Source organism: Cryptomeria japonica, chromosome 5 (genome assembly GCF_030272615.1).
Source record: "Cryptomeria japonica chromosome 5, Sugi_1.0, whole genome shotgun sequence".
In the NCBI taxonomy this organism is placed as follows: Eukaryota; Viridiplantae; Streptophyta; class Pinopsida; order Cupressales; family Cupressaceae; genus Cryptomeria; species Cryptomeria japonica.
This window is the reverse complement of record NC_081409.1, coordinates 839,780,025-839,794,151: the sequence shown is the minus strand read 5'-3', so window position 1 is coordinate 839,794,151 and position 14,127 is coordinate 839,780,025.

Sequence of the window (14,127 nt, the reverse complement as noted above, 5' to 3'; positions counted from 1 at the left end):
AAGATTGGTTTGTATGAAATAAATATAAATGATAATTAATTATTTCATGATCATCTTATCAAAATAATAGAAAAATATTAATTTGAATGTTGAAAATAACCTAATAAGTAGAGAGCAAAATTCTATCAATGTATAGCTAAGATTTTAATTAAAACTAAGATAAATAGATCTAAGATTTTAATTAAAACTTAATATGTATAAAGGCAATAATACATCCTATCAATGATAAAAACTTAATACTTCATATGTATTTAATACCCAAATTGAATTCTCTCTCTCTCTCTCTCTCTCTCTCTCTCTCTCTCTCTCTCTCTCTCTCTCTCTCTCTCTCTCTCTCTCACACACACACACACACACACACACACACACACACACAAAGATGTGTATGTGTTTGTATAACTAATCATGTTGGCACAACCAGTTCATTAGTTAGTAATGTCATTGATGACAAACACTTACTGGTGAATAAGGCCAAGCTCATAGGCAAGGAGGTGTGGTAAACCTCAATGGCTTACTCATAGTTGCGAACAATATGGAGGATTAAGTGCTTCCCTAATATGCATTATTGACACACTTAAGCAGTGTGTTGGTCAAAGACTAATCAGTTGAAGGATAAACAGAGTAGCTAATCGATCAGTTAAGCATCTGATAGGTATTAAGATTAGTTTCTTAAAGTGGCCATTGAAATGATGATGTGGTCATGGGAGGTGACTCAAATTGTGGTTTAGTAGTCTTATGTTTGATCAGAACACTCTAGATAGGCAGGTTACTAGCCTGCTTGATGATCAGTGATTGGTGGCATGAAGAGTTACATCAGTGAACTGGTGATACAGGTTGAAGGATCCTATCCACCAAGAATCTCGGAGCAATGAGCGGTAAGTTGGATGCGATGATCATAGGTTAGTCAATAAGGGTGAGATATCATTAAAAAAAAAGCTAGTGAAGTCTACAGCACTTAACAACTAGTTAAGGCGAGATTTGTGCAGATTTTTCGGTTCACATTAAAAAGGAAGAACACGACCCAAAAGTTGCTAAAATTATGAGTTGCTGGTGATAATGATGGAAAGTGCATAGAGAAAATGCAGGAATATTCAAATTTCAAATTTACTAAGTTTTAGGTTTGAACTCATTTAAGAAACAACAATTGTGTTGGAAAAACATGGTATAAAAGTTTTTGGCGAAAACCAAAAAGTTTGATCGTAAAATTACAAAGTGCAATCTAGAAGAGAGTCAATCTAGTAAGGTGAGAAGAGTACAGAACTACTAAGTGAATAGAAGATTGGTGAAAAGAGTGTGCAAAGCTCGGATAGTGTGAAGAGTAGAGAAAGAATGCAGAGCACCAGTAGAGTGCAGAGCAAGTGTAACTGATGGTCAGAAAAAAGAGCTTCAATTGGATCTGATTAAGCTAAGAGTAGCTATTATAGCGGATCATTCTCTTTGTTGTTTTCTAATAACTATAACAGTAAAATGTCTTAATCGGGTGGACTTTAATAGGTCCCTTTGTAAAATCCCTTAGCCGAGTGACATCTTAATTGATGATTCTAAGTCCTTTAACAAGGCTACCTCTAACAAGGTAAAGGTTCTAATAGACATTGAAGAAAATCCCTTAACCAGGTGGCACTTGATAGTGTCTTTGTAATCTCTTAACAAGGATGGCTCCTTACCGGGCGTACTCTAGAAGAGTGCATATTTTGTGAGTTTCTACTCACACCGTCATTTTCTCCCATTTGGGTTTCCACATGATAAACCTTGGTGTTCATGTGTGATTAATTTTATGTGTGCATGTTTCTTATTAATGCTTCTTATACTGATAAGTGTTAAGTTTGAGTAGAAAATTTGATTAAGGTTAAATCTGGTAGAACTAGTATAGTGTTGATTCACCCCTCCCCTCTCAGCACCGATTGGGACCAACAATTGGTATCAGATCTTTGGTTCTTAGATTCAGAAGAGATTAATAGCTTAAGGAAAGATCCAAGATTATACAAAAGGAAGGCCCCAAGTTCTCTAAGGAGAATTACACATTATGGTGTGGTAGAATGAAGCTCTACCTAAGAACCCCTAGGAGATCAATACTAGAATCATGTAAGCATAGAGTACAATGAACCTAAAGGGGTTCTCACTGCAGATCAGATCAAAGAGAAGCAAGATAACATCACAACTATGGAGGTGATTTATAGTACTCTATCTGATAACAAGTATGTTGAGGTTCAAGATCTGAAAATAGCCTATGAGACGTGGAATAAGTTGAAGACTATTTATGGAGGAGATCCTCATTTACAAAAAGCTACTTTAATGTGGACATTTGGAGAGGTGAATTTGATGAGATGAGGATGCAAGAAGGGGAGAATATAGAAAACTAAAACAAAAGAATAAAGGATGTGGTAAATTGCATTAGAAATGCTCGAGGAAAACTTGAGGAAGATGATATGGTCAGCAAAATCTTGTGAACCTTGTTACCACAATATGTCATAAGGGTTTCTACAATTCAAGAACTCAGATCTTTGGGAACAGTTAATGTTACACTTGACTCCCTGATCGGTAAGTTGACTGCCTTTGAACTTATCAACTATGATAACAGTATACCAAAGATTGATGTTGCCTTAAAATCTTCCATGACAGTTGCACTAACAATGAGAAGAAAAGAAACCAGAAGTAGTTCTACTACAAGAACTGGTCAGTCTCGTGAACATGACAACTTGTTATCTAAAGAACAGGAACAAGATGAGCTTGAAGCTCTAATAGCAAGAAGACTGCCAAGAGGAAAAGGAAATTACAAAGGTAAACTACCCTTGAAGTGTTTCTCTTGCAATAAATAGGTCATATTGCATTTAGATGTCCTAACAATGATAGGAAGGATAACTTTAGAAGTTACAAAGAGAAGAGAAAGAAGAAGTACTATCTTGCAGAAGAAGGAGTTACTAATGAAGAATCAAAAGGATCTAATGGAGAAGGGATTGCATTTGTAGTGGTAAAGGAAGATAGCACAGAGAAAAGTGATATGGCACTAATTTCTAGTTCAAACCAGTGTGGAGACTAGTTAATTGCCAGTGGTTGCACTCACCACATGACTGGTGACAGGAACAAATTCCTCATCGTGGAGGACTGTGATGGAGGATTGGTGAGATTAGGCAATGATGCTCCCCATGCAGTAAAAGGTAAGGGATCTATAGCCCTAAATGATAAAGCCAATTGTGAAGATGTTTACTGAGTAAAAGGGATAAATTATAGTCTTTTAAGTGTTGCACAACTTAACAATAAGGGTTCCCAATTAGAGTTTAATGAAGGAATATGTAAAATTAGTGATAAATTAGGAGGCCTGATTGCTACCGGTAAACAAACTAGAGGTAATCCTTTCTACTTAGACACCACTATAGGAAGTTGCCTAATGGAAAAGGTAGAAGATGGTTTTTTTGGCACAAAAGATTGTGTCATGTTAATTTTGATAGCATAGAAAAGGTTAGTAAAATGAAGTTTGTCAGAGGTATACCTGACATTATGAAACCTGAGAATACTATGTGTAAATAATCTCAACTAAGAAAGTATACCGAATCTAGTTTCAACAACAAATCTTATTCATCTGAGAATATGCTAGACTTAGTGCATACAAATTTGTGTGGTCCTATGAGGACTATGAGTTTCTATGGGGACCAGTACTTCATGTTGTTTTTAGATGATTTCTCAAGAATGATGTGGGTTGTATTCTTGAAAGAAAAATCTGAAGCCTTTCACATGTTTAAGGTCTTCAAGGCTTGAGTGGAGAGAGGAACTAGTAAGAGTCTGAAATGTTTAAGATTGGATAAAGGAGGAGAGTTCACCTCTCAAGAGTTCATAAATTACTGTGAAGAATAGGGGATTATGAGGCAGATGTCTGCACCCATAACACCTCAGCATAATGGGGTTGTTGAAAGAAGAAACAAAACTCTAATTGATTGTGCAAGGACTCTAATGATTCAGAAGGATATTCCACATGTCTTCTAGAGAAAATTAGTGAGTAATATTGTGTATACCTTGAACCAGATATAGGTGAAGATGAAGACAAATAAAACTCCCTATGAATTATGGTGTGGATACTCACCCAATGTGAGTTACTTCAAGGTATTTGGAAGTAGGTGCTACATCAAGAGGGATGAGTACTCTGGAAATTTTGATACTAAGAGTGATGAAGGAATCTTCTTAGGTTACTCCACAAAGAGTAAATTATACCGGTGTTTGAACAAAAGGACCAGTAATATTGTGGAGAGTGAAAATGTCAGAGTAGATGAGTTCTTTGAGAAAAATGAACAAGACAACAAGAGTGAACTAGAGGACTATCAAGGATTCTATTATAGTGTACCAATTGAACCTGTTGTAGAGAATCATAGTGTAGCTGCAAATGAGGAAGCATGCGAAGTAGAACCTGCACAACCAGTAGAACAAGTTCTAAGAAATGAATGGGCACCACCAAGGTATGTAAGAAACAATCATTCTGGTGACAATATTATTGGTGACAAAATGCAAGAGTATTAACTAGAAGAAAATAAAGGGAGAGTACATGTCCACTGTCTAAAATTGAGCCCAAAACAGCAAAGGAGGCTCTAAAAGATGAAGACTGGAAGAACTAGAGTAGATTGAGAAAAATGAAGCTTGGACCCTTGTGCCTAGACCAGAGAACAAAAACGTGATAGGAAGCAAGTGGGTGTTTAAAAACAAAATGGATGAAATCGGTCAAGTAGTAAGAAAAAAAGCAAGGTTAGTCTGCAAAAGGTATGCACAGGAAGAAGGTTTGGATTATGGAGAGACCTTTGCACCAGTGGCTAAACTGGAAGGGGTCAGAATCTTGCTTTCTTATGCTTCTTACAAGAAGTTCATGGCTTAAAATATGGATGTCAAATCGGCATTCTTGAATGGTGTTATGACCCCTTACGACACCATACGACCCATAACGACACCTAAGGGGTCATATGGTGTCCTATGGCCCCATAGGACACCATATGACCCCTTAGGTGTCCATACGACCCATAACGACACCATATTATGTCCTAAGGGGTCATAGGACACCATATGACCCCTTGAGATGCCATACGACCCATAACAACACCATATTGTGTCCTAAGGGGTCATATGGTGTCCTAAGGGGTCATAGGACACCATATGACCCCTTACAACACCATACGACCCATAACGACACCATATTGTGTCCTAAGGGGTCATATGGTGTCCTAAGGGGTCATAGGACACCATATGACCTCTTAGGACACCATACGACCCATAACAACACCTAAGGGGTCATATGGTGTCCTAAGACACCATATTATGTCCTAAAGAGTCATATGGTTTAATTTTTATGGTTGTGGCTATCAAACTATAGGGTATAGAGTATAAATTTATCAAAGGTTAAAAAATTTCAATGGAAGTCATTTGGCTAGCGCCATATTTGGCGCTAGCCAAATGAGCTGCACAAAAAAAAGGTTATAGGGTATAGAGTAGAAATTTATCAAAGGTAAAAAATTTCAATGGAAGTTATTTGGCTAGCGCCATATTTGGCGCTAGCCAAATGAGTTGCACTAAAAAATGGTAATATGGGACCCTTGACCCATGATCCAAGCCCACATTCTCTCATTTTATCTTCTTTCTATGCATGATCAGACAAAAAAATGCTTTTGCCATGGTGTTGACACTTTATGCAAGGTTATTTTATACATTCCATTAGCTCTCCACCACCTTTTTTTTCATTTGGCAACGTCAAAGAGGTAATATTTTCTTGTTTTTAGAATTCAAATACTTATTAAGTGCTATTTTTTTTAAATGTTAGAATAAAAGTGTGAGTCAAAATTGATTATAATCCTATTATATTTACATTATATTTAACAATGCATTTGAAGGAAGTTGCATAAGAAAATTATTTGTTTAGTGGTTTAAAACAAAATTTGCAATTCCATACATCCTTTTTAAGATCTTATGAAATAATTTAGAAAAGGAATACATGAAATAATTTCAATTTCATATATCCATTTTAACATATGTATAATTAGGACAATCATAGATACATAATTAGGACAGTCATAGATGCATAATTTCACTTTATTCTCTTTTATGTGCATGTACATGTAGATATCATCATCATGCCAAGGAAATGACCAAAAAATGTAACACCGGAAGAGCGTGAAGCTAAGAATGCAAAAAAAAAAGAGAAGGAATGAAGCAACTTCGTGAACAAATGAAATTGAATACCATAGAAGAAGAGGTGCCAATTGAAGAGGAACATGAAATATCCATCCAATCTAAGAGAGAGACAAAATTGGCTACACAAAGGCAACAAATGCAAAACCTTTGTGCAATGAGACAATTGAATCCTGAGGTTGAGAGCATGTCTACCACAATTCAAGTTGAAGGCACCCCATTTCTTACATCTCAAGTTGAAGGCACGCCATCTCTTATTGGCACACCGTTGGTGTCTACAACATCTCATATTGAATGTACTCCCTCTATGACATTTGACGTTGCAAGTACTTCACGACTGACATCAAGTATTGGAGCTACACCATCTTGTACACCTCAATTTCAAGGTATGTCATCATTTTCATCTCCGGTTGAAGGTATGCCACCTATCCCTAATGTTGTTGACATTCCTAATCTTGAAGTAACTCAAAGTTTGAGAACACCTCCTAGAGTTTTGCATAGAAAGCCTAAGTATTTGATTGATATTGATGCTAATGTTTTGAAACCAATGGTTGACAAGATTTTGAAGTGTACTTTTCAAAGACATGCTAACCAAATATGGAAAACATTTTTGAGCCTTTAAATGAGACAGGAAGATGTCAACTATTTCTTGAAATGATGAGAAATCTGAAATTTAGGCCTATAATGAAGATTCTTGGGATAAGAACATCAATTGAATCAAGCAAAAAATCTATTGTGAAGAATCTGATGAATGCATATGATACTGTTGGTTCTAACTCATGCACAAAAGATAGTAATGCCACACAATGTGTCATTACATCAACAATCGTAAGCACTCAAACTAAGAAAGCTCGCCTCCTTAGAAAGATAAGTAAACAATTGAAGATAAGTAGACAAACTCTAATGAGAGCTATGGGAAGGTGACAAAGAGCGAAGGATCCATATAACAATGAGTTATGGCCATTTTCCAGTAGATTACCACGGAAAGATAAAGCAATTATTGAAGCCTTGAGATCCCTAATTGAAAATTTTTGGAAGAATAACACAAGGGTCTCTCCAAATCAAAGAGATGTTGTAAGAAGGAGGTTTGGTAGTAAAATCCGTGATCCACATCCAAAACATTTTTTGGATATGACAAATACATTTTTTTGCCAAGTTTCAATGTATGTATCCTCAAATAAAAATTAGTCAAAGATTCTTTGAAATGCTAAATCCTTTTTATGTCAAAATAAATCACACATGCACAACTTCTTGTTGTAGAGTACATATTGAATTTTCTAACCATTATGATGTTTATCAATGCATATGTATAGATTTGCATGCTAACAATGTTTTGCAGGAATGCAACATAAATGGTCCACCAACATCTTCAAGGGAATTCATATCTAGCATCTTATGTGAAAGAATATATGGTCAAGTATATTACAATGAGTGTTGCTTGGATGGCACATGTGTTGATTGTGGTGGATTGCAACATTTACAAATTTGTCAACATATGGATATTGGACAAGAAATTAGTAATGAATTAGTAGAATTTGGAAAATATAAGACAATGGCCTACATGATAAAAGATGGAAAAGAAGCAAAAAGGTGTGAATTGGTTAGTGAGAAGATTCCAGTGTATCAGTTTATGGGCATCTTTCATGAGAATATAGTGTATGAGTATGCAAGGCATAACCATCGAGCTCGTTGGTTGGACTCACAATTTAAGCTATGAAAGGACACATTTCCACTTCATACAATCGTTTCAATTGTTGAATTTGTAGAGAACTACACACTACAACTGCAGAACGAGGTGCAATCACAATATTACAACTCCACACAAGTTGCCATATTTCTGCATATAGCATTCATTCATGCACATGATAGTATGGAAGAGAATAGGAAGATATTAAGGGAGTATCATTTTTACATCAATGTTGATCGCTCACACTCTACAGAGTTTGTGTGAGGTTGCTTTCAGATATTCTACGATGATTTGGCTAGCTGAGGCATATCATTCTGTCAACATATCATATGGTCAAATAATTGTGCATCATAATTTAAGAACTCTCAGATGTTTTATTGGTTGAGTAGGATGCATAAGTTGACTGCTATTCAACATATGTGGAATTTATCTGAGGCTAGGCATGGAAAAGGGGAGCATGATGGTGCAGGAGCATGTATTAAAAGAGCTTTAGCACGAGAAGATTTAAAGTACAAAGGGAATGCAAAATTGGAAGATGCAAAATCAATTGTTGAATGGTGCAATGGTACAATTGGTCTAGGTAATCAAGGTAAATCTTCAGTTCGCAGATTTTTTTGGTTCGTAGATGATACTAACATTGCAAAATTAGAAGATTGTTGTACATTGATAGGATCAAGTGAGCTACACTCTTTCAAAAGATCTAATGCAAGTTCATGGACTATCCATACATGGCGGATGGCATGTTATTGTTGTTCATGTAGAGTTGGTGCCTATAATGACTGTGAGTCAAAGGAGTGGGTGGACGAATGGTGTATGAGACCTCTAATCCCACTTGAGACATACTGACCTCCAAGTGCACTACAACTCATACAGATGGAAGCATCAATTGACTTTGACCATGTGTCAGATTTAGTCCAACCAGGTAAATTATCCATATGCAATTTTTTGTACTTTAATATTTTACCTTAGTTGTTTGCTAAATTCTTCTCACTTTATCATTGTAGGGCATGTTTATGCAGTAAAAGCAGCTGAAGACAATGAAGAAGGAACATATTATTACCTATGTCATTGTGTGGACGCAAAAAAGAAATTATCACCGTATGGTAGATGGAGAAAATATTGAGTACCCCACAAGATCAGTAGTTGTTACTGGTACATGGCTTAGAAGGTACCCAGTGAAGAATTCTAACTTGTGGTTGTTCAAGGACTTCAAGACACATAGGAAGATTCTTCATTATTCTAACTTTGTTGTAGCTTCAAATGTTCATTTGATCAGATATGGGGGTAGACCACTAAACAAGAACTAATGGAAGGTTTGTGAGTCTGGCCATGAGGCCATACTAGACACGATAAAGAGTAGAGAATATCCATATGGTTCATTGGATTAAATGTAAATGTAAAAAATTGTAATATCAATCTTATTTGGATATATGTACATGACTTGTATTTTTGACTACTAAGGCATTGTAATATAAAAAATTGTATTTTTGTCTTGTTTTGTGTGATTTTATGTAATAATGTCATTTTGGACCATTAGAGATCACATGGGATCATTTCGTGAAGTATACCCTGCTAATGTGGTAAAAGATGTAAAAATTGCTCATTTGTTGTCAATCACTCAAAGTGTGAAAAATTGTCAAAATTCGGTATACTTTTTCTCGATGTTAGTGACATGTAAGAATGATCCATCTAATCCTGTGAGGTCATGTTATGGCGCTCTAAAAAAGCCTCTCTCGGTTTCAATAAACTCGTATCTAGTTGCTCGTGGTGACTCTTTCTCGGTTGCAACAAAAAGCATCAGATGAGTTCAATGAAAAGTTGCACAATGCCAAATCTTTCAATCCCCTCATTGTGACACCAAACCATCAGCTCGTTCACATCAGGGTGGTTGGGTTTATGCTAGGAATGCCTTATTTTTTCTCTCCAACTTGCCCGATCATTGCGGGCCACACCCTAGCAGCAAAATCACCCAAGTGCTCAAATTGCTCAAAGTAGTAAATATTTGGAATTGCGTTTCTCAGTGCCTGTTAATCATAAGAATGATCTATCTAATCCTATGAGGTTGTGTTATGGAACTCTAAAAAATCCTCTCTCAGTTTCGATAGACTCAGTTCCAGTTGCTCGTGGTGACACTTTCTCGGTTGCGACAAAAAGCATCAGATGAGTTCAATGAAAAGTTGCACATTGCCCCATCTTTCAATCCGCTCATCACAGCATCAAACTGTTAGCTCATATGCATCAGGGTGGCCAATTTTATGCTAGGAATGCCTTCTTTTTTCTCTCCAACTCACCCAATCATTGCGGGCCACACCCTAGCAGCGAAATCGCCTAAGTGCTCAAGTTGCTCAAAGTTGTCAATATTCGGCATCGCGTTTCTCGGTGCCCGTTAATCATAAGAACAATCTATCTAATCCTGTGGGGTCGTGTTGTGGCACTCTAAAAAATCCTCTATCAGTTTTGGTAGACTCGAATCTAGTTGCTCGTGGCGACACTCTCTCGATTGCGACAAAAAGCATCAAATGAGTTCAATGAAAAGTTGCACAATGCCCCATCTATCAATCCACTCGTCACAGCACCGAACCGTCAACTCGTACACATTGGGGTGGTTTTTTTTATGCTAGTAATGCCTTCTTTTTTCTCACCAACTTGCCTGATCGTTGCGAGCCACACCCTAGTAGCGAAATCGCCCAAGTGCTCAAATTGCTCAAAGTTGTCAATATTCAGAATCGCATTTCTTGGCGCCTATTAATCATAAGAATGATCTGTCTAATCCTAGTGGGTCATGTTATGGCACTCTAAAAAATCCTCTCTCAGTTTTGGTAGAATCAGATCCAGTTGCTCATGGTGACACTTTCTCGGTTTCGACAAAAAGCGTCAGATGAGTTCAATGAAAAGTTGCACAATGCCCCATCTTTCAATCAAGTCATCGAGGCACCGAACCATCAGCTTGTACACATCAGGGTGGCTGGTTTTACTCTAGGAATGCCTTCTTTTTGCTCTCCAAATCGCCCGATCGTTGCGGGCCACACCTTAGCAGCGAAATAGCCTAAGTGCTCAAGCTACTAAAAGTTGTCAATATTCGGCATCGCGTTTCTCAGTGCCCATTAATCATAAGAATGATCCATCTGATCCTACAGGGTCATGTTGTGGCACTCTAAAAAAGCCTCTCTCAGTTTCAGTAGACCTGGAACCAGTTGCTTGTGGTGACACTTTCTCGGTTGCGACAAAAAGTTGCACAATGCCTTATCTTTCAATCCACTTGTCGCGGCACTAAATCGTCAGCTTGTATGTATCAGGGTGGCTGGGTTTATGCTAGTAATGCCTTCTTTTTTCTCTCCAACTTGCCCGATCATTGCAGGCCACACCCTAGCAGTGAAATCGCCTAAGTGCTCAAGTTGCTCAAAGTTGTCAATATTTGACATCGCATTTCTCGGTGCCCGTTAATCATAAGAACAATTCATCTGATCCTACAAGGTAGTTTTGTGTCACTCTAAAAATCCTCTCTTGGTTTCGGTAGACTCGAATCCAGTTGCTCGTGGCCACACTTTCTCGGTTGCGACAAAAAGCGTCAGATGAGTTTAATGAAAAGTTGCACAATGCCCCATCTTTCAATCCACTCGTTGCGGCACCGAACCGTCAGCTCGTATGTGTCAAGTTGGCCGGATTTAAACTAGGAATGCCTTCTTTTTTCTCTCCAACTCACCTGATCATTGTGGGACACACCCTAGTAGCGAAATCGCCTAAGTGCTCAAATTGCTCAAAGTTGTCAATATTCGGCATCGCGTTTCTCAATGCCCGTTAATCAAAAGAATGATCCGTTTGATCCTGTAGGGTCATGTTATGGCACTCTAAAAAATCCTCTCTCAGTTTTGGTAGACTCGGATCCAGTTACTCATGGAGACACTTTCTTGGTTGTGATAAAAAGCATCAGATGAGTTCAATGAAAAGTTACACAATGCCCCATCTTTCAATCCGCTCGTCATGGCCCCACACCGTCAGCTCATACGTGTCGGGGTGGATAGGTTTATACTAGGAATTCCTTCTTTTTTCTCTCCAACTCGCCCAATCATTGTGGGCCACACCCTAGCAACGAAATCGCCTAAGTGCTCAAGTTGCTCAAAGTTGTCACTATTCAGCATCGCGTTTCTTGGTGCCTGTTAATCATATGAATGATCCATCTAATCCTACGGGGTCATGTTATGGCACTCTAAAAAATCCTCTCTCAGTTTTGATAGACTTAGATCCAGTTGCTCATGGCGACTCTTTCTCGGTTGCAACAAAAAGCATCAGATGAGTTCAATGAAAAGTTACACAATGCCCCATCTTTCAATCCGCTCGTCGCGGCACCAAACCATAAGCACATACGCATCAGGGTGGTTGGGTTTACGCTAGGGATGCCTTCTTTTTTCTCTCCAACTCACTCGATCATTGCAGGCCACACCCTAGCAACGAAATCGCCCAAGTGCTCAAATTGCTCAAAGTTGTCAATATTCGGCATCGCAAATCTCGGAGCCCGTTAATCATAAGAACGATCCATCTGATCCTGCGAGGTCATGGTGCGGCACCAAACCGTCAACTTGTATGCATCATGGTGGCCAGTTTTACACGAGGAATGCCTTCTTTTTGCTCTCCAACTCGCCTAATCATTTCGGGCCACACCCTAGCAGCGAAATCGCCTAAGTGCATGCATTTGATGAATATAAGTTTATGGGCTATGCAATTTTTTTAGAATGGGTATTGGTACAATGGTGTCTTACATTGTCTAATTTTGGTTCTTTCCATGTTTCCTTTATATAGTCAAATTTTGACTATAACTATTGAATTTGTGTTGATCTCCATAAGCTTGTGTCTTGGATTACAAACACATATTTAGGTTCAAAGCTTAAGTAATAATAAACTTTGTGCAATTATTCATCTAATCATTTGTACTGCAATTATGGATAACCATGATAAATGATTTGCATTAACCAAAAAGCTACAAATCCATGCAACATTGTATACCGTTAAAACTATCAAATATATCTAATACAAACAAATAGGCTTGCCAAAAGCCATATGGACTTAGAATTTCACATATTCATAAAAATAAAACATATGTTCAAAATTGCTATAAAGGCATACAACATGATATCCAATAAAGTCAAATAGGGGCTTGCCAAAAGGCATATGGACATAGAATGTCACATATTCATAATACAAAACATATGTTTAAATTTTCCATATAGGCATACAACATGGTATCCAATAAAGTCAAATAGGAGCTTACCAAAAGCCATATGGAGATATAATGTCACATATTCGTAATACAAAACATATGTTCAAAATTGCCATATAGGCATACAACATAGGACCCTATTCTATTCATTTCCCTCTAGGGGAAGGAAACAGATCATGAGATATCTTTGCCTGTCGAGGGGATGGAGATGTATATGATGCAGGTGTCTTTCAAGTATGTCCACTCGACCTCCTCTCCAAACTTTTTTGTAACTCCACCTGATACAATGAAAAGAATGATGTTAGCATATACAAAAATTGAATTTTAGAATGACATATAATAGAATAGTCACTTACCGCATACAAATAATCATGATGTTCATCCACAACAGGTGCACATTCATGATCTAGAGTGACAAGCCCCTCGTGTAAGCATCACAATATAAATTAAACTAAATACAAGTGTCATTAAAAATTTTAATAACATATTATTAAGATAACAAATGTAATGCTAAATTTACTAAATTTACAAATATGTCTCATACTTCTGTTAAAGCAGTTGAACTTGCTACTGCTGCACCAACATCATGCTCCATTGACGTGCGGACAGCAGGAGGAGTATCTTTAATAACAACATTAAAGATAAATTGTTTACCTGGGTGAAAGATTGTCGATGAAATACACTACGAGGTGTTGATGTTGAAGCTCTAGCATCAAATTATTTGACTTCCAAAATGAGTAATTAGAAAATCATTCTCATAAGGTTCAACTATCTACATATAATAATTATATTTCTTCACTCGTTGTATACCTATGGAGTCAACGAAGTAGTGAAAAAGGGTGCTGCAAAAATGTTGCTAGTATTGTGAACACTTTGACCTTGATTTTTTATCATAATAATTTACTAATTTAGATATATTCTCAAATTTACATATAAGATTTAATATAAAGAATGAAATGAACTTGTAATGAAATTCACCTGGGTATCAATGCCAAATGTTTCGTTCAGCAAGGATTCTGTCATGACAATGTTCTCTGTAGCAAACTTCGCTCATGCACGTGCATTC